This window comes from Carcharodon carcharias, chromosome 30, assembly GCF_017639515.1.
Source record: "Carcharodon carcharias isolate sCarCar2 chromosome 30, sCarCar2.pri, whole genome shotgun sequence".
Classification (NCBI taxonomy): Eukaryota; Metazoa; Chordata; class Chondrichthyes; order Lamniformes; family Lamnidae; genus Carcharodon; species Carcharodon carcharias.
This window is the reverse complement of record NC_054496.1, coordinates 3,841,150-3,861,629: the sequence shown is the minus strand read 5'-3', so window position 1 is coordinate 3,861,629 and position 20,480 is coordinate 3,841,150. Positions and strand designations below refer to the sequence as shown.

At 46.1% G+C, this 20,480-nt stretch overlaps 1 long non-coding RNA gene across 1 annotated transcript in view; it reads right to left on the bottom strand.

Moving 5' to 3' along the window:
• LOC121271308 overlaps positions 1-20,480 on the bottom strand; it is a 166,120-nt gene that overhangs the window by 39,614 nt on the left and 106,026 nt on the right. Inside the window, exon 2 of the long non-coding RNA XR_005941703.1 lies at positions 1,483-1,645. This is a non-coding gene — a long non-coding RNA (uncharacterized LOC121271308). The remainder of the gene's footprint in view (positions 1-1,482; positions 1,646-20,480) is intronic.

The window sequence follows — 20,480 nt, the reverse complement described above, 5'->3', positions numbered from 1 at the left end:
AGACAGAATGGCTGTCCCTGTGCAGATGTTCATCTTAAACCCTGAGCCTCATGATAAACACACAGTGAAGAAAGCTGGAAAACAACCAGCTTCCCCCCTCCACTGCATGGCCCCAGTGTAGGCCCCTGCTCCAGGGCTCAATGTGAGCAGAACATGCCTCAACCTCAACCTAAAGTGTGGGAGCGAGTGACCAGTGTTAAATTCTGAGAAAACATAAAGCTGCACTTATCTGTAAATCATTTCCCCATGTCCCAGAAAACACAAAGACAGATTGTAAGGTTTCTGGTGCTGAATTTAAGAAAGTAATTGAGGCAGGAAGAGATATTAACACTTATTTCATATTCTGCAAGTTGATATTTGTCATAGGTTTCACTGTTTCTGAGGAACTGTTCTAGTCATCACACGGTTAACTCCACCTCACTCTGAATATTTTTTAAAAATGATCCCTTCCCATTTGGCCTGTGGCTTCAATGTATACTGACACAGAGCTCCCCAGAACTGTATATTTCCTCATACCAGGCAGCGTCCCAGTGAGCCTGTGCTGTACCTTCTCTAAAGCCTCAATATCCTTTCTTTCATGTAAAGCCCAATAATGCCCACAGTACTCTAAATGATGTCTAATTCAGGTTTATTGGTTTTTATATTCTATCCCTCTTATAACTTAAACTTAGAAATCTGTTGGGTTTTTTCACAGCCTTGTCACCTGAGGTTTCCCTTGAATGTCCTGGGAACCCATCCCCCCAAATATCTCTTCCACAGAAACCGAGACTATTCCCATTCACAGTATTATTGCTACTGTTATTTTTATCAAAATGCATTACTTCACACTTACTGACACTGAATCCCATTTGCGATTTTTAACCCAGTCGCCCATCTTATCAAAATCTTTTTATAGCTTTATTCGGTATTCTAAATAATTAATTATAGTTCCTGTTTTAGTGTGCAAATTTCACACTGGGCCTTGATATCCACAGTGAGCAGAAATGGCTCTATAGCTGAAACCTATGATGACCTTGCATGAACCACTTCCAGCTACTTTAAAAACTGCTCCTACCACTCTATCTTCTCCCTTCTAACTTCTCGAACCCCACCTAATCCCCTATCCTTGCTTAAGCTAAAACAGTCTTGGCACATTGACATTCTTCTATGAGGCTGATTGCACGACTCAGTCTTTAAAAAGATAGGGTGCCATTTCCCACAAATTGTTCCTCTTTAAGGGTTTTTGATCTCAGTATTTCACATATCCTAACTGCCAATTGGTTATGTAACAAGCTGCACATTATGTAAGCCTAACATCTGCTTCCCTCTCTATCAGCTTCAACACTTTAGATGTTCTTAGTCTACAGAACGATTTACAGAGAAGGAGCATTGAGCAAAGTTTCATTCAGTGATCGTGCACAACTTTGTACTCATGTTTTTCTATGTCTTGAGTGGCTGCTGCCAGGTGGAGTAGGCAGAGGGATGGATAAACCAAGATCTTACCTACAGGGAGACAGGGAATATTTTAAGTTCACTCCTTGTGAATCTCCTAAAGTCTGGTTATAGCGGAACACGTACATCGAGCTGAGAATAGATTTGATCGTACAACTTGATTTGAAGAAATGGCTCAGTGGAAGTAATGATCTTTCCGAATCTTGAGAGAAACCTGTGACAAAAATAAAGTGGTTTAGTCTAAAATGTATCATGGTTTCTTTAGTCCTAATTGCGGTATGGAGCTTACTAAAAAACTAGCTTCACTCAGAGATATTATATCCCAGTTTAAATTGAAACAATTGTCATAATATTTAGCCAAATTGTTGTCTGAGGGAGGAACCAATCCATTCACTTCAATTATGGGAATTTTGTGTGATTTGTTTAATTATATGTTTGGTTGGTAGCTCCTTTTGAATTTAATACACAGTTATTTAAGTTTACTGGCTACTGTTTGAAAGTGTTTATGAGCCTGTATTTTTATCTTAGTTGGTCTGTGTGGAACCAAAGGCAGTCAGGCAAGATAATTTTCATAAGGTGCAAAAAACCCACTATCAAATAATCTATCAGAGTGCAACCTTAGCAAACTATTTATTATTCCAAGCTGGCTAAAGTTGACAACTACAGTAAAAAAAAATTATGCTGTTAATCAATTCTTTAGTTTTGCTTCATAAATTTATGTAACAGTTAACAGTGTAAGGTAAAATCTAGTGTCACATTTTGCTGTGTCCTAAAGACTGGGTGGAGCTTTAGTGAGTTCAAGATGAAGCCAGCGGTTGAAGTAACCTGAAAACGGTTTTCAATTTGTTACTTATTTATGTTATCAGTTCACCCAGATTTCCAGTCACCCGGGATCATAGTCAACCTGGAGAATATCTGAAACATGGAAGCATAGTATACTGGCACTGCTGTCCCTTTAATACAGTGACTCCACCTCTTTGATATAGCGAGACTGCCCTTTTAAGCAATCATGGAGCAATATCTCTCTCCACGTTTGAGTTAACCCATTTCTCCAATAGTTCAGAGGAGGTGTGGATGTATCCTCTTCTCAGGCTCTGCCCCCTTCTTCGAACTTTAGACTCTGTCCAGGGTCTGATCTCCCTGCTATCCTGAGGAGAACTGCAACGTGGAATTTGTGGTGAGTGTTGAAATGTTTGCTGTTGAGTAACGCTAGTACCTCACTGACTGCTTCAGATCCTTGTAGCTGGCAAACCATCCGATATAATGATCTGACTTGATCAATTACATTCGAATGTGACCCCATTGCACCAGTGCTCATGAAAGTTTGAAACAGGCACAAAGTTAACTGAGGATTACCCTAGTTTATGATTGCAAGTGGCAAATTTTCCTTTACAGACGGAAGGAAAGATGTTGCTGGATTGTACATAAAAGATTGAAGGAAGAACTTTGTACAAGGGCAGGTGCACACATCGTCCTAATTTTTCCACATCCTGACCGGAAGAGAGTACTCCTACATTGGTGGATTGATCCTAAGTCATTCTAGAGAGGCATTCCTGTGCAGCTCCAGAGCGCTGCTGTGGACATGTGTGGCATTTTGACCAGCTGACCTCCTCCTGCAAGTCTAGACACCCAGGCCCAATCCAATAAAGTGAAATACAAACTCGAATGGTGAAGATTGTAAGCAAGCTGCATTGTGTTGTCACTGGGGGATAATTACAGCTGCGTGATGTATTATACAGGATTGCAGAGGGAATCTCCTCATCTGTGACTGCAAGAAAGGGCACAAGCTCGGACTGAGACTCAGGCCTTGATAGTGTCTGTCTGATGCAGGTTATCACTGAAAGAAACAACAAGGTGATTTCTTCTAAAAATGTACAGATTGCCAGTGGAAATATATAGTTAGGGTTAATAATTCTGTTAAGATGACATTGCAGTAATGGATCTCAGCTGGACAACAAGCAGCCTGAAGGACACCCGCAACAGATATTGTAAGAAACCAATTCTGTCATAGCAACTTAAAGAGGTTCTCAAGAAACATCTAGATAGTAAATAAATCATACCATCTAGAATTGTATCGCAGTGAGAGTCGGTGTGTGTGCAGCTGTACCCAGTGAGAGTCAATGTGTGTGTGACTGTACCCAGTGAGAGTCAGTGTGTGTGGGACTGTACCCCAGTGAGAGTCAATGTGTGCATGACTGTACCCAGTGAGAGTCAGTGTGTGTGGGACTGTACCCCAGTGAGAGTCAATGTGTGCGTGACTGCACCCAGTGAGAGTCAGTTTGTATGGAGCTGTACCCCAGTGAGAGTCAGTGTGTGTGCAACTATACCCCAGTGAGAGTCAGTGTGTGTGGGATCCATAGCCCAGTGAGTGTCAGTGTGTGCGGAACAGTATCCCACTGAGAGTCAGTGTGTATGGAGTTGTACCCCAGTGAGAGTCAGTGTGTGTGGGATGTACCCCAGTGAGTCAGTGTGTGTGGAACCCATACCCCAGTAAAAGTCAGTATGGCAGAACAGTACCCCACTGAGAGTCAGTGTGTATGGAACTGTACCCCAGTGAGAGTCAGTGTGTGTGGAAATGTACCCCAGTAAGAGTCAGTGTGTGTTGAACTGTGCCCCAGTGAGAATCAGTGTGTGTGGAAATGTACCCCAGTGACAGTCAGTATGTGTGGAACTGTATCTTAGTGAGAGTCAGTGTGTGTGGATTTGTACCCCAGTGAGAGTCAGTGTGTGTGGAACTGTATCCTAGTGAGAGTCAGTGTGTGTGGAACTGAATCCCAGTGAGAGTCAGTGTGTTTGGAACCTGTATCCCAATGAGAGTCAGTGTGTGTGGCACTATACCCCAGTGAGAGTCAGTGTTTGTGGAACTGTACCCCAGTGAGAGTCAGTGTGTGTGGAACTGTGACCCAGTGCGAGTCAGTGTGTGTGGGACTGTACCCCAGTGAGAGTCAGTGTGTGTGGAACCCATACCCCAGTAAGATTCAGTATGTGCAGAACAGTACCCCACTGAGAGTCAGTGTGTATGGAACTGTACCCCAGTGAGAGTCAGTGTGTGTGGAAAAGTACCCCAGTAGGAGTCAGTGTGTGTGGAACTGTGCCCCAGTGAGAATCAGTGTGTGCGGAAATGTATCCCGGTGACAGTCAGTGTGTGTGGAACTGTATCTTAGTGAGAGTCAGTGTGTGTGGATTTGTACCCCAGTGAGAGTCAGTGTGTGTGGAACTGTATCCTAGTAAGAGTCAGTGTGTGTGGAACTGAATCCCAGTGAGAGTCAGTGTGTTTGGAACCTGTATCCCAGTGAGAGTCAGTGTGTGTGGCATTATACCCCAGTGAGAGTCAGTGTTTGTGGAACTGTACCCCAGTGAGAGTCAGTGTGTGTGGAACTGTATCTTAGTGAGAGTCAGTATGTGTGGATTTGTACCCCAGTGAGAGTCAGTGTGTGTGGAACTGTATCCTAGTGAGAGTCAGTGTGTGTGGAACTGAATCCCAGTGAGAGTCAGTGTGTTTGGAACCTGTATCCCAATGAGAGTCAGTGTGTGTGGCACTATACCCCAGTGAGAGTCAGTGTTTGTGGAACTGTACCCCAGTGAGAGTCAGTGCGTGTGGAACTGTGACCCAGTGCGAGTCAGTGTGTGTGGGACTGTACCCCAGTGAGAGTCAGTGTGTGTGGAACCCATACCCCAGTAAGATTCAGTATGTGCAGAACAGTACCCCACTGAGAGTCAGTGTGTATGGAACTGTACCCCAGTGAGAGTCAGTGTGTGTGGAAAAGTACCCCAGTGAGAATCAGTATGTGCGGAAATGTACCCCGGTGACAGTCAGTGTGTGTGGAACTGTATCTTAGTGAGAGTCAGTGTGTGTGGATTTGTACCCCAGTGAGAGTCAGTGTGTGTGGATTTGTATCCCAATGAGAGTCAGTGTGTGTGGAGCTGTATCCTAGTGAGAGTCAGTGTGTGTGGAACTGTATCCCAGTGAGAGTCAGTGTGTTTGGAACCTGTAACCCAGTGAGAGTCAGTGTGTGTGGCACTATACCCCAGTGAGAGTCAGTGTTTGTGGGACTGTACCCCAGTGAGAGTCAGTGTGTGTGGGACTGTACCCCAGTGAAAGTCAGTGTTTGTGGGACTGTACCCCGGTGAGAGTCAGTGTGTGTGGAACTGTACCCCAGTGAGAGTCAGTGTGTGTGTGGAACTGTTTCTTAGTGAAGTCAGTGTGTGTGGATTTGCACCCCAGTGAGAGTCAGTGTGTGTGGAACTGTATCCCAGTGAGAGTCAGTGTGTTTGGAACCTGTAACCCAGTGAAAGTCAGTGTTTGTGGGACTGTATCCCAGTGAGAGTCAGTGTGTGTGGAACTGTACCCCAGTGAGAGTCAGTGTGTGGGGAACTATACCCCACTGAGAGTCAGTGTATGGAAATGTACCCCAGTGAGAGTCAGTGTGTGGAAATGTACCCCAATGAGAGTCAGTGTGTGGAAATGTACCCCAGTGAGAGTCAGTGTGTGGAAATGTACCCCAGTGAGAGTCAGTGTGTGGAAATGTACCCCAGTGAGAGTCAGTGTGTGTGGGCAGGAAAACAGAAATTTGGGTGGGAAATTAGAGCAGAGAAAGTGGCATCTTTACTAGTGGTTACCAATGAAGGATATGTAAACAGTGTGTCTGACAATGACTGCAGCCTTTTTGGCATGACCTCACTCATGGGCATTCTGCAGTCAATGTTGTCACCTTAATATTTGAAATTAGAACTGAAAGAGGAAAATGTTTTGTTTGATGTTTTATTGGGGTTTGGACATGATTACGGATGAATCTGGTACCCTGAGCAGCAAGAGAGGGAATGACAAATAGAGAGTCTGCTCAAGATGATTGTTCAGCCACCTCTGCTTTCACCAGTGCACCAGCTACCTCCTCACTTAGTCATCTCATCCAGAAGGGGCTTTCCCCTAACCACATTTTCATCTAATTACACTGCAGCAGACACCATATATAGACTGAAGGATGTATTGGTTCTTCACCAGAATTCCATAACTCTTTGGGGGTAGTGTGGTGTGTGGGGGCGTGGGAGAGGGGAGAATGTTATTTTCGCTTTTCATTGAGTCACTTCACATGTATCACCTGACTTGCTGGACCTTTGAGACACCTAGGACAGAATCGTCCCAGATTTGCACTGTGCAGCAGCGAGCGGGAGAAACACTGTTGTACCCGCCAGCCACAATGGCGGCTTCTCACACCATAACATCCCAAACCCAGCACATTAATTGTGCATTTGCGGAAAACACGCCATTTCCATGGTGAGTGGGTTCTCATTCACCCGTCACACCACACCTCGCCGCTTCATCACACCAGGTGCCATATTTAAACTGCAGCCACGCGCACACCTCTCAGTGCTTCCAGCCCACAACCGCTGCACAGGATACAGGATGGCCCCAAAAGGCAAAAAGGCTGCAGCTCCCAGGTTTAATGACGCGCCCCTGGAAAGCCTTTTGGATGTAGTGGAGGCTCACCGAGATGTCCTCTACCCTGGCTCTGGCCACAGGAGGGGCACCAACATTACCGCTCTAGCCTGGTAGGTGATGGCAGTGGTGATCAGTGCCAATGATGCACAGAAGAGGTTGGCCATCCAATGCAAATAGAGGATGAATGATCTCATCTGTGCAGCCAGGGTAAGGCAACCATCTCATTACTCTAAACTCACACACTCAAGCCCATCACACATTCACTGGCATCTCACTCACTGCCGGCTCAAGGGACATCACCACCCATTCTCACAAACATACCCTCACATCTCCATCTGACCTCATCTCCTCTGGAGACTGCCTCCTCAGTCCTCACCACCTTGAGGCCACTTGCACAGATCAACATGTGCCCCACCCACACCCTGGGTTACCCCCCTTCCTCAGTACAGCCCTCACCTTGCAGCCTCTTGCCTTGCCTGAGGCCACTTCTCCCCCTTTCCCAAGCCAGCCCTAGCCCTGCAGCCATTGAAAAGCAACCCCCGCTTTGCGGCTGGTCCGGTAGGTGACCTACCCATGAGCCTCCCTAAAAGTGATGTGGTGCTGTCTGTGAAGCCTGGCACTGATCACCTTTAGTGCTACCCGAAGCCAGGTAGGCAAACAGACCTCGAAGTCCCGAGTGAAATGCAGCTCGCCAGGTGAACGTCACTTATGTGCAGTTGTTAAACACATCGTGCTATCACACCGATGTGGGCAGATGTTCCCAGCGGGGGTGATGAGTCCAGTGGACTAGCCTTATACTGATATGTATTACAATGAGGTTCCAGACAGCCGACAGTGGGAAACACGGCCCGCCATCAACGGACAATCGCAAATTGGTTTCACAACGTCGTGAAACTGATTTTTGGCCTTCTCGCCGTATTGACCGCTCATGCCACCGAACACACCCAACACTAGCGAGCAGGGAAATTTCCACGCCGACCTATTGCACATATGCAATGTTCCCTGAAATCCCCACGTACAAGTCATCCTCATTAAATTACTGCACATTCAGGGCTGCAGATAAACATTTAAAGGGACCATGCGCTTAAAAAACTGAGAAAGAAATTGCTCAAGGGCTTTCTGTCCTCAGCCCTGGTGTCTCCCAAAATAATAAACTGGCTCCTGTGGGACATTACCACCGTTTACACAGCAAGAGGGTCTTCATATATCAGTGGATGTTAGTTGTTTTCAGGGGGAGTGTATTAATTGAGGACTCAGTTGTGCTCATAGGGTTGTTTGTTTGGGTGCACAATATGCAATGGTGTGTCTGTTAATAAAAACTTGTGGCTCCTGGGTTCTATCCCTCACCGCTCGGCTATCTGGGTGACCGCCTGTAGCAGGTGAACACCGTTCAATGTAAGCCAGATCAGGACTGGGCACAGGGTGGTTGGCTTTTCACCATGATGTTAGAGATGATGACACCCAGTCTCAGCACAGACTTTATAAAACATTGTTTGGACTCACTCTCAGGCCAGTCTGACACAGGAGCACTTCAACCTTTGTTATTCAGTGTACAACACATCGGCCTGTGTTATCCAGCTGCTAACACAGCCTGTATACTGCCGGTAACACACTCTAGCCTGTATTACCCTGCATGTAACACACTCCAGCCTGTGTTATCCCATCGGTAACACACTCCAGCCCGTGTTATCCCATCAGTAACACATTCCAGCCTGTGTTATCCCATCAGTAATATACTCCAGCCTATGTTATCCTGCATATGACACACTCTGGCCTGTGTTATCCCATCGGTAATACAGTCCAGCCTGTGTTATCCTGCGCATAACATACCCCAGCCTGTGTTATATCATCAGTAACACACTCTAGCCTATGTTACGCTACATGTAACATACTCTGGCTTGTGTTATGCCATTATTAACACACTCCGGTTTGTGTTATCGCATCAGTAACACACTCCAGCCTGTGTTATCCTGCGTGTAACTCACTCCGGCTTGTGTTATCCTGCATGTAACACACTCTGGCCTGTGTTATCCAGGTATTATGAAACAGCTGATGGTGAAGGCTGAATTGTTCAAATCCCTGATGGAAACTTGAAACAATTGCCATCACCCATTTTTTGCAATTTGTATGTTTCGAGGTGCAGATTTTGAATTCAGTTGGAATAAGATCATCGAGTCTCAAGAGGGTTTTTATAAAACTCAATTAAACATTTATTAATACAAGAAAGATTGTAAACACATACATACATCTACAAAATTACTACTATAATAACTACAAAAATCCCCTAATTAATCTGACTCTCAGTTACATCCCAGTTAAGGCAACAGTAAATCTCATAGGTTTAAACAGACACCTGGCAAAGCACACCATGGACAGTCGCATTCAAAATGAGTTTCTTTCAGCTCTGGGTCCATGCAGACAGCAGCTTGAGGCTTCTCACACTTGTTGGATCTTAAAATGCCTCTGCCTTACAGAAAATCTCCTTTCTCCTTTATGCATATCTTTGTCTTTGAATGTAAATTTTCCATTGTATCACTAGGCTTTTAACTTTACCTCTTCTAACAATCACATTCTTTCATCCTGACCAATTTTATTAGTAAGCTGAAAAAAAACCACATTGCTTGGTGTCTTCTAGGTAGGTTTAAGATTTCATCCACAGTCTTGAATGTTTCTTTTAACAAATGCAAATTTACACTTTGCCGTCTATCCTCCTTACATTTACCTAATTAACATCTAAAAACTACTATACATCAAAGCACCCAGACTAGCTGGCTTTAATCCAACTAAGACACACAGAGAGTCATAGATTCCACTAGAACTCTAGTTTAAAAAAATTATTTCCAATAACATTTTGGACATTGATATCTCTTCATGACACCCACCAGTAACACACTCCAGCCTGTGTTACCCCATCATTAACACACTCTGACCTGTGTTATCCCATGTGTAACACACTTTGGCCTGTGTTTTCCCATGTGTAGCACACTCCAGCCTGTCTTATCCCGTGTGTAACACGCTCTGGCCTCTCTTATCCCATGTGTAACACACTCCAGCCTGTGTTATCCCATGTGTAGCATGCTCTGGCCTGTGTTATTCCATTTGCAACACACTCTGGCCTGTGTTATCCCATGTGTAACACACTCCAGCCTGTATTATCCTGCTGGTAATGTGCTCCATACATTGCTAATATTTTTTTTAAATGTAAAATTAATGCAAATGGGAATAAGGGTTTTGTGGTTCAGGTTTTGCTATTCATTTTTACAAGATTTCTGACCTAATTATTATTGTTCTACTCAGTTTCATTTTCTCATATATGTAAAAGATTCTTTGCTGTGGCAATATCTCCCTTTTGTAATGTATGAACATATGGAGCCAAGCATTTACGGTTAGGTCAGACTGAGGTCAGGATAAGATCACTTGTGATAACCTCTTTTAATGCAGATGAGAGAAACCACTCAACCTATTGATGCAGAAACTTGCAGCAGTGAAAGGGCTGCTTCTGTCTGATGCCTATTCTATTCCTGTCTGTAATCTAAGGCATGTGGAGCAAAGTTAAACACTCAGGTACCTGCATTTTAACTGAAACTTCGAGACATTCTGAGCAGCTGGAAAATATTTTGCAGGGACTAAAATTCTCCTGCCCAGTTCTGGAGTTAAGAAAAAGTTAGTATCAACATAGCAAACAGGAGTGATTATTTCATTGTAAGTTTGATCAAAGGGGCAGTGGTAATTTTGGTGAATAATCGAAGGATGGGGGGCAGACTGTAGAGGTGAACATGTGTTTTTCTGACTGGATAGAAGCCTGCAGTGGGTTCCTCCAGGGGTCAGTGTTCGGGTGGTTATTTTTCTGATTATATACAAGTGTCCTGGACTTAGGTATGGGGTGTACACTTTCAAAGTTTACCAGTGATAGGAAACTTGGCCACAGTAAGTAGTGAAGTGTCATTGTAGCAAGCCTCAGGAGGACACAGATAGACTGGTGAGATGGGCAGACGCATGGCAGATTCTAATTAATATGGATAATTGTGAAGAGATGTACATTAGGAGAGACATTATAATCTAAATGGTGCTATTTCGATGGTGCAGGGTGGAGTGTGGGGTGGGGGCAGGAGACGGTAGCGGGTGGGGCGCTGTGGAGCAGGGGTGCCAGAGGCTGAAAATTCACAAATCTTTGAAGGTGGTGGGGAAGGTTATAAGGTGGTTAACAAAGTGCACAGGACACTTGGCTTTGTAAATAGGAGCAAGGAAGTCATGCTAAACCTTTATAAAACACCAGTCAGACTTCAGCTGCAGTATTGTCACTAATTGAGACACTACACTTTAGGAAGGTTGTCAAGCTTAAAGAGGTTGCAGAGAAGGGTTACCAGGGATGAGGGACTTCAGTTACATGGGGTGAGGCTGGGATTCCTTTCCTTAGAGCAGAGAAGGTTAAGGAGAGATTAGAAATCATGAAGGGTTTTGATGGAATAGATAAGGAAAATCTGGCAAATGGATTGTAAACCAAAGGCATAGATTTAACATAATTGAAAAAGGATTAGAGGGGAAATGGAAAAAAAAATTACACAGAGACTTGTCAAGATCTGGAACAGCCTACCTGAAAATGTGGTGGAAACAGATTCCACTGAAACTTTCAAAAGGCAATTGGATATGTAGGAAGAGGACACATTTGAAAACAATGGTGAAAAAGTTAAGATGTGGGACTAAATTGAACAGATCTTCCAAATGGTTGCCCAAGTATAGTGGGCTGAACGATCTTTTCTGTGCTATAAGATTCTGTGAAACATTTTTTAAAATCACAAGAACGATTCCACTCCTGTTTGCGGTGGACATCATAGCAGGCGGGAATGGAAAATATCAGGAGATCGCAAAAATCGGTTTCACATCATTGTAAAACCAGGTTGCGATTGTCCGTTCCACCTATCAATGGCGGGTCGGGTTTCCCACTGCCACACGTTGGGAAGCTAATTTCAATACATTAGAATCTCATTATAGGCCCTGCTCACCAGAATCATCCCCCCACACTGGATCATCCAGGCATGCCGACGTGTTTCACACTGTACATAAGCGCCATGCACCTGGCGAGCTGCACTTTCACTCAGGACCTCGAGGTTTGTTTGCCTACCAGGCTTCGGACAGCACTCGCAGTCATCAGCGCCAGGCTTCACAGACAGCACCACGTCACTTTTAGGGGGGCTCACAGGCAGGTCTCCACCTACCACACCAACCATAAGGCTTTTCAATGGCTGCAGGGCTAGGGCTTGCTTGGGGAGAGGGGAGAAGTGGCCTCAGGCAAGGGAAGAGACTGCAGGGCAAGAGCTGTACTGGGGAAGGGGGGTATCCCAGGCTGTGTGTGGGGGCACATGTTGATCTGTGCAAATGGCCTTAAGATGGTGAGGGCGGAGATGGCAGTCTCCAGAGGAGTTGAGGCCAGATGGTGATGTGAGGGTATGTGTTAGAGAATGAATGATGACATCCTTTGATCAGGCAGTGAGTGGGACACCAGTGAATGTGTGATGGGCTTGTGAGTGGGTGAGTTTAGAGTGATGAGATAGTCTACTTACCCTGGCAGCACGGGTGAGATCATTCATCCTCTTTCTACACTGGAGGGCCAACCTCTTCTGTGCAGCATTGGGCACTGACCACCGCTGCCACTGCCACCCAAGCCGGAGTGGTGAGACTGATGGGCCTCCCACGGCCAGAGTGGGGGTAGAGGACATCATGGCAGCCCTCCAAAAGGCATTCCAGTGACAGGTCACTGAACTCTTCTTGGCTTTCAGGCCATGTCTTCACTGGAGCAGTCCAGGGCTGCAAACATTGAGAACCTTGTGCACGGCTGCAGTTTAGATATGGTGCCCGGAGTGAGGAAATTGTGAGTTAATGGTGTGGCGGGCGATTCAGAGGCTACCTGCCAGCAACATGGTGTGTTTCCTGTGGGTGCATAATTAACAATATAGCGCAAAAACCTGCCCTTGTGGCTGGTGAGTAATCCAGGGTAATCATCTGGGGACCTGGGCTCAAATCCCACCAAACCAGGTGGTGGAATTTGAATTCAAAAGATCTGGAATTTAAAGTCTGATGATAACTATGAAACCATTGTCGATTGTCATAAAAACCCATCTGGCTCACTAATATCCTTTAGGGAAGGAAATCTGCCGTCCTTACCTGGTCTGGCCTACATGTGACTCCAGGCCCACAGCAATATGATTGACTCTTAAGTGCCCTCTGAAATGGCCTAGCCCAACATGTGGACTGCAGTGGCTCAAGAAGGTGGCTCAAAGGCAATTAGGAATGGGTAATAAATGCTGCTCTAGCCAGCGATGCCCACATTCCATGAATGAATAAGAAAAGTACATTGTCTCGGGCTGAATCTGATTGTTCACAACCTCAGCATCCCCTAGTGAGATATAATACTCAGCCCTTTGATGCTCAAAATGGACACCAAAGATGGAGAAGATATGACACAAATCGAAAAAGCTATCAGGTTCAAAGATCTAGAACAGACTTCCCAGAATCTGTCAAAAATGATGCCATATTAGACACACAAAATCTTGAAACTCCTAGAGATCACCAGGTAAAATTTCTTCTTTGCTGTGCCGAGGGAAGATTAAACAGATCGCAAGAAAAGAGGCATGAGGGCAGAGGTCCAGTATTCTCTGCTTCTCTCAGCCTGGATTTCCTGGGGTTTCAGTAACTGGATGTTGTTCCTAGGAGGGTGCCGCTTCAGTTCACCAACGTGCAGGAAGAACAGGGGGTGGGAGGAGATTCTGAAATTCTGAAACCGTACCATCGTTCCAGTGCCCCGTGCAGCACCTTAACCAGAGGGGGTAAGCCAAAATAAGCGGGATGTAGCCTGAGCCAATCGGATGGCTAGAGAATCTGTGGAGGTTTTTGGAGCTGACAAGTTAGTCTGATAGCAAACCTCAGGTAATGGATGTTGGAACTCCAGGCAAGGGACTTGTGAGGCTGAGTCTACGACACATGGACCCCAATAATAGCTGAGATTAGGAAAACAATGGTGTTGGATTTCAGACACATGGGTTTCCCACTGAACTGCCAAGATTAAGGGGAGTTTTAAATTTAAAACAGATGGTGGCATTTCTGCTCCCCCTGGCTCACAAGCAATGCATTAAAGAGAAGGAGTTCATGGACTTGCCTCTTTTTACCATCTGTCCAGCAAACTAACTTTACAAAACACCCCAACATAGGCACCTTGCAATCAAACACCTCCACAGATATTCATTCACCGCCCCCCACCCCGGATGTCCGACTTCCATATCCCCTTCCCCCCAGTTTCCAAACCACATTTTCTATTTCCCTCCCACTGTTGTCTGACTCCCCGATTTCCTCAATCCCAAAATTCAACAGCCCCCATTTTTCATTTCACTCCCCCCTCGATATTTATTCATCGCCATGCCCAAGAATCCCAGCCTGTGAATGATAAATGTAAAACTTGGATTAGAATGAAGGCTTGCAGCCTCCTTCCCACAATATAGTGACTGCCTCCTCCTGTGAGGGGATTGGTCACTCAACATGTGAGGGCAGCCCCGAATTCTCTCCCAGGAGGAAATAATTCAAAGCTAATCGAGCTCCGCAGTGATTTGGTCACTTTACTCCCTGACCTGCCTCCTGGATGTGAATTTGGTGCCTGTCCTGTGATCTGCTTGTGGTTGGGATTCCCATTTCACCAAACCCCACCATGCACCCCCACCGCATCCCCCACCTGGCACCTCCACGACTTGTCCTGGGTGTTAAAATTGCCAAATGAAGTGTGAGGTGGCCCCCAAAAAATGTACACAACTTACAATCAAAAAAACAGTGGTGAGGGTCAGTTGGGGAGGGGGGGGGGGCGCGGCGGTGGAGGTGTTACTGAGTGACAGTGTGAGGGAGCTGGATTAACATTGGTAAAGATACAGGCAGTGACACAGGGTGCTGGGGGGAGAGGGGTTACTGAGTGATAGTGTGAGGGAGCTGGGTAAATTTCAGTACAGATACAGCAAGTATCATAGGTGTTGATCGTGGGGTGCCCTGTATTGCTGAACCCAGATGTTTGATGTTGAAGTTCCTGTATTACTGAACCCAGATGTTTGATGTTGAAGTTCCTGTATTACTGAACCCGGGGGGTTTGATGTTGGGGTTTCTGGATTACTGAACCTGGGGGTTTGATATTGGTGTTTCTGTATTACTGAACCCGGGGGTTTGATGTTGGGGTTCCTGTATTACTGAACCTGGGGGTTTGAGGTTGGGGTTTCTGTATTACTGAACCCGGGGGTTTGATGTTGGGGTTTCTGTATTACTGAACCTGGGGGTTTGATGTTGGGGTTTCTGTATTACTGAACCCGGGGGTTTGATATTGGGGTTTCTGTATTACTGAACCTGGGGGTTTGATGTTGGGGTTTCTGTATTACAACCTGGGGGTTTGATGTTGCGGTTTCTGTATTACAACCTGGGGGTTTGATGTTGGGGTTTCTGTATTACTGAACCTGGGGGTTTGATGTTGGGGTTCCTGTATTACTGAGCCTGGGGGTTTGATGTTGGGGTTTCTGTATTACTGAACCTGGGGGTTTGATGTTGGGATTTCTGTATTACTGAACCTGGGGGTTTGATGTTGGGGTTCCTGTATTACTGAACCTGGGGGTTTGATGTTGGGGTTTCTGTATTACTGAACCTGGGGGTTTGATGTTGGGGTTTCTGTATTTCTGAACCCGGGGGTTTGATGTTGGGGTTCCTGTATTACTGAACCTTGGGGTTTGATGTTGGGGTTTCTGTATTACAACCTGGGGGTTTGATGTTGGGGTTTCTGTATTACAACCTGGGGGTTTGATGTTGGTGTTTCTGTATTACTGAATCTAGGGTTTTGATATTGGTGTTTCTGTATTACTGAACCTGGGGGTTTGATGTTGGGGTTTCTGTATTACAACCTGGGGGTTTGATATTGGTGTTTCTGTATTACTGAACCTGGGGGTTTGATATTGGTGTTTCTGTATTACTGAACCCGGGGGTTTGATGTTGGGGTTTCTGTATTAATGAACCTGGGGGTTTGATATTGGTGTTTCTGTATTACTGAACCCGGGAGTTTGATGTTGGGGTTCCTGTATTACTGAACCTGGGGGTTTGATGTTGGGGTTTCTGTATTACTGAACCTGGGGGTTTGATGTTGGGGTTGCTGTATTACTGAACCTGGGGGTTTGATGTTGGGTTTCATGTATTACTGAACCTGGGGGTTTGATGTTTGGGTTCCTGTATTACTGAACCCAGAGTTTTGATATTGGTGTTTCTGTATTACTGAACCCAGGGTTTTAATGTTGGGGTTCCTGTTTTTCTGAACTCGGGGGTTTTGAAGTTGGGGTTTCTGTATTACTGAACCCGGGGGTTTGATGTTGGGGTTTCTGTATTACTGAACCCGGGGGTTTGATGTTGGGGTTTCTGTATTACTGAACCCGGGGGTTTGATGTTGGGGTTGCTGTATTACTGAACCCAGGGTTTTGAAGTTGGGGTTCCTGTATTACTGAACCCAGGGGTTTGATGTTGGGGTTGCTGTATTACTGAACCCAGGGTTTTGAAGTTGGGGTTCCTGTATTACTGAACCCAGGGTTTTGAAGTTGGGGTTCCTATATTACTGAACCTGGGGGTTTGATGTTGGGGTTGCTGTATTACTGAATCTAGGGTTTTGATGTTGGGGTTTCTGTATTACAACCTGGGGGTTTGATATTGGTGTTTCTGTATTACTGAATCCGGGGGTTTGATGTTGGGGTTCCTGTATTACTGAACCCGGGGGTTTGATGTTGGGGTTTCTGTATTACAACCTGGGGGTTTGATGTTGGGGTTGCTGTATTACTGAACCTGGGGGTTTGATGTTGGGGTTGCTGTATTACTGAACCCTGGGGTTTGATGTTGAGGTTTCTGTATTACTGAACTCGGGGATTTGATGTTGAGGTTGCTGTATTATTGAACCCTGGGGTGGTGCAGGATATTGGAATTTCCTGTATTACTGGAACTATGTGTTTAATTGGGGGCAGGTTAATGTTTAGCCCAACAGAATATTAACCGTTCAGTTCCCAGACCATGAGGCCCTGCCAGTTTCTCTTCCATCCTGAGGAATCTTTATTTGCCAGCACGGAAGTGTCCCCAGCAGTCAGATATTTAGGAAGGGAATCAGGACAGCATGTGGTCACTAAATTGAAGGGGAACTCTGATCAGGGCATTGGGGGACCCAGTGCTTTCTAGTGGGTTTCAGAGGAAACAAACAAATACAATTCACTTCATTTCCAATCCCTTTCTGTTCTCAGGGCCAGACTGGCCTCATGCGGCCTGCACAGACCTCAGTACTTGCTAATGTCATCAGGAGGGAAGTGGTATTCCTATCTGGCTTCCAATCAAAAACAGAATTACCTGGAAAAACTCAGCAGGTCTGGCAGCATCGGCGGAGAAGAAAAGAGTTGACAATTCGAGTCCTCATGACCCTTCGACAGACTCAAAACGTCAACTCTTTTCTTCTCCGCCGATGCTGCCAGACCTGCTGAATTTTTCCAGGTAATCCTGTTTTTGTTTTGGATTTCCAGCATCCGCAGTTTTTTTTTGGCTTCCAATCTTGTCTGCTCAAGGCAGCAGATTAAAATTTCCACACGGTGAACGTTGTTTGAATTGGAGAAGGGGTAAGTTGTTGCAAATATTTTTCGTGACTCGCTGGTTTCCGCCAAACACGTAGAACTAAAATTTGCCCTCAAATTGAGGTTTCTTTTTGACTGTTGTCATTCAAATCCTGACTCAACTGGTGTGAAGCAAGGTTTCCCTGTCTGCTGTTGTCAGGGCTATGCATGATATAAACTTCAACATCACACATCCATTTCTGAGTGAGCATGACTCCCCAGCGCAAATTCAGTTCAACAGTAAATTAAATTGAAAACATAATCTAAAGAGATTGCAAAATTGTTGGTGTACAAAAGAAATGAATCACACGTGCTACAGTAAACAAAAATCATGTGCATTGGAGACAATGTAGAGGGAGCTTTACTCTGTATATAATCCCGTGCTGTACCTGTCCTGGGAGTGTTTGATGGGGACAGTGTAGAGGGAGCTTTACTCTGAATCTAACCCCGTGCTGTACCTGTCCTGGGAGTGTTTGATGGGGACAGTGTAGAGGGAGCTTTACTCTGTATCTAACCCCGTGCTGTACCTGTCCTGTGAGTGTTTGATGGGACAGTGTAGAGGGAGCTTTACTTTGTATCTAACCCCGTGCTGTACCTGTCCTGGGAGTGTTTGATGGGGACGGTGTGGAGGGAGCTTTACTCTGTATCGAACCCCGTGCTGTACCTGTCCTGGAAGTGTTTGATGGGGACAGTGTAGAGGGAGCTTTACTCTGTATCTAACCCCGTGCTGTACCTGTCCTGGGAGTGTTTGATGGGACAGTGTAGAGGGAGCTTTACTCTCTAACACCATGCTGGACCGGCCCTGGGAGCGTTTGATGGAGACAGTGTTACCTGTCGTGGGTTTGTTTAATGAGACAGTGTTATCTGTCCTGGGAGTGTTTTATGGGACAGTGTTACCTGTCCTGGGAGTGTTTTATGGGGACATTGTTACCTGTCTTGGCAGTGTTTGATGGGGACAGTGTTATCTGTCCTGGATTTGTTTGATGGGACAGTGTTACCTGTCCTGGGAATGTTTGATGGGGACAGTGTTACCTGCCCTGGGAGTGTTTGATGGACAGTGTTACCTGTCCTGGGAGTGTTTGTTGGGACAGTGTTACCTGTCCTGGGAGTGTTTGATGGAACAATGTTACCTGTCCTGGGAGTGTTTGATAGGGACAGTGTTACCTGTCCTGGGAGTGTTTGATGGGACAGTGTTACCTGTTCTGGGAGGGTTGAATGGGACAGTGTTACCTGTCCTGGGAGTGTTTGATGGGACAGTGTTACCTGTCCTGGGAGTGTTTGATGGGACAGTGTTCCCTGTCCTGGGAGTGTTTGATGGGGACAGTATAGAGGGAGCTTTACTCTGTATCTAACCCCGTGCTTTACCTGTCCTGGTAGTGTTGAATGGGCACAGTGTAGAGGGAGCTTTCCTCTGTATCTAACCCTGTGCTGTCCTTGTCCCGATAGTGTTTGATGGGGACAGTGTAGAGGGAGCTTTACTCTATCTAACCCCGTGCTCTATCTGTCATGGAGTGTTTGTTGGGACAGTGTAGAGGGAGCTATACTCTCTATCTAACCCAATGCTGGACCTGCCCTGGGAGCGTTTGATGGGAATAGTGTGACCTGCCCTGGGAGTGTTTGGTGGGGACAGTGTTATCTGCCCTGGGATCGTTTGATGAGGACAGTGTTACCTGCCCTGGGAGTGTTTGATGGGACAGTGTTACCTGTCCTGGGAGTGTTTGATGGGACAGTGTTACCTGCCCTGGGAGTGTTTGATGGGCACACTGTAGAGGCAGCTTTATTCTTTACCTAACACTGTGCTGCATTTGTCCTCAGAGTGTTGGATGGGGACAGTGTAGAGGGAGCTTTACTGTGTACCTAAAGCCATGCTCTACCTGTTCTGGGAGCACTTGATGGGGACAGTGTTACATGCCCTGGGAGTGTTTGATGGGCACAGTGTTACCTGTCCTGGGAGTGTTTGATGGGCATAGTGTTACCTGTCCTGGGAGTGTTTGAAGGAAAAGTGTTACCTGTCCTGGGAGTGTTTGATGGGCACAGTGTAGAGGGAGCTTTACTCTGCATCTAATGCCTTGCTGTACCTTTCCTGGGAGTGTTTGATGGGACAGAGTTACCTGTCCTGGGGGTGTATGATGGGACAGTGTTACCTGTCCTGGGAGTGTTTGAAGAGACAGTGTTACCTAGCCTGGGAGTGCTTGATGGAGACAGTGTTACCTGTCCTGGGAGTATTTGATGGGGACAGTGTTACCTGCCCTGGGAGCGTTTGATGAGGACAGTGTTAGCTGTCCTGGGTTTGTTTAATGGGACAGTGTTACCCGTCCTTGGAGTGTATGATGGGACAGTGTTACCTGTCCTGGGAGTGTTTGATGGGACAGTGTTACCTGTCCTGGGAGTGTTGAATGGGACAGTGTTACATGGCCTGGGAGTGTTTGATGGGACAGTGTTACCTGCCCTGGGAGTGTCTGATGGGACAGTGTTACCTGTCCTGGGAGTGTTTGATGGGACAGTGTTACCTGTCCTGGGAGTGTTTGATGGGACAATGTTACCTGTCCTGGGAGTGTTTGATGGGACAGTGTTACCTGCCCTGGGAGTGTTTGATGGGCACACTGTAGAGGCAGCTTTATTCTTTACCTAACACTGTGCTGCATTTGTCCTCAGAGTTTTGGATGGGGACAGTGTAGAGGGAGCTTTACTGTGTACCTAAAGCCATGCTCTACCTGTCCTAGGAGCACTAGATGGGGACAGTGTTACATGCCCTGGGAGTGTTTGATGGGCACAGTGTTACCTGTCCTGGGAGTGTTTGATGGGCATAGTGTTACCTGTCCTGGGAGTGTTTGAAGGAAAAGTGTTACCTGTCCTGGGAGTGTTTGATGGGCACAGTGTAGAGGGAGCTTTACTCTGCATCTAATGCCTTGCTGTACCTTTCCTGGGAGTGTTTGATGGGACAGAGTTACCTGTCCTGGGGG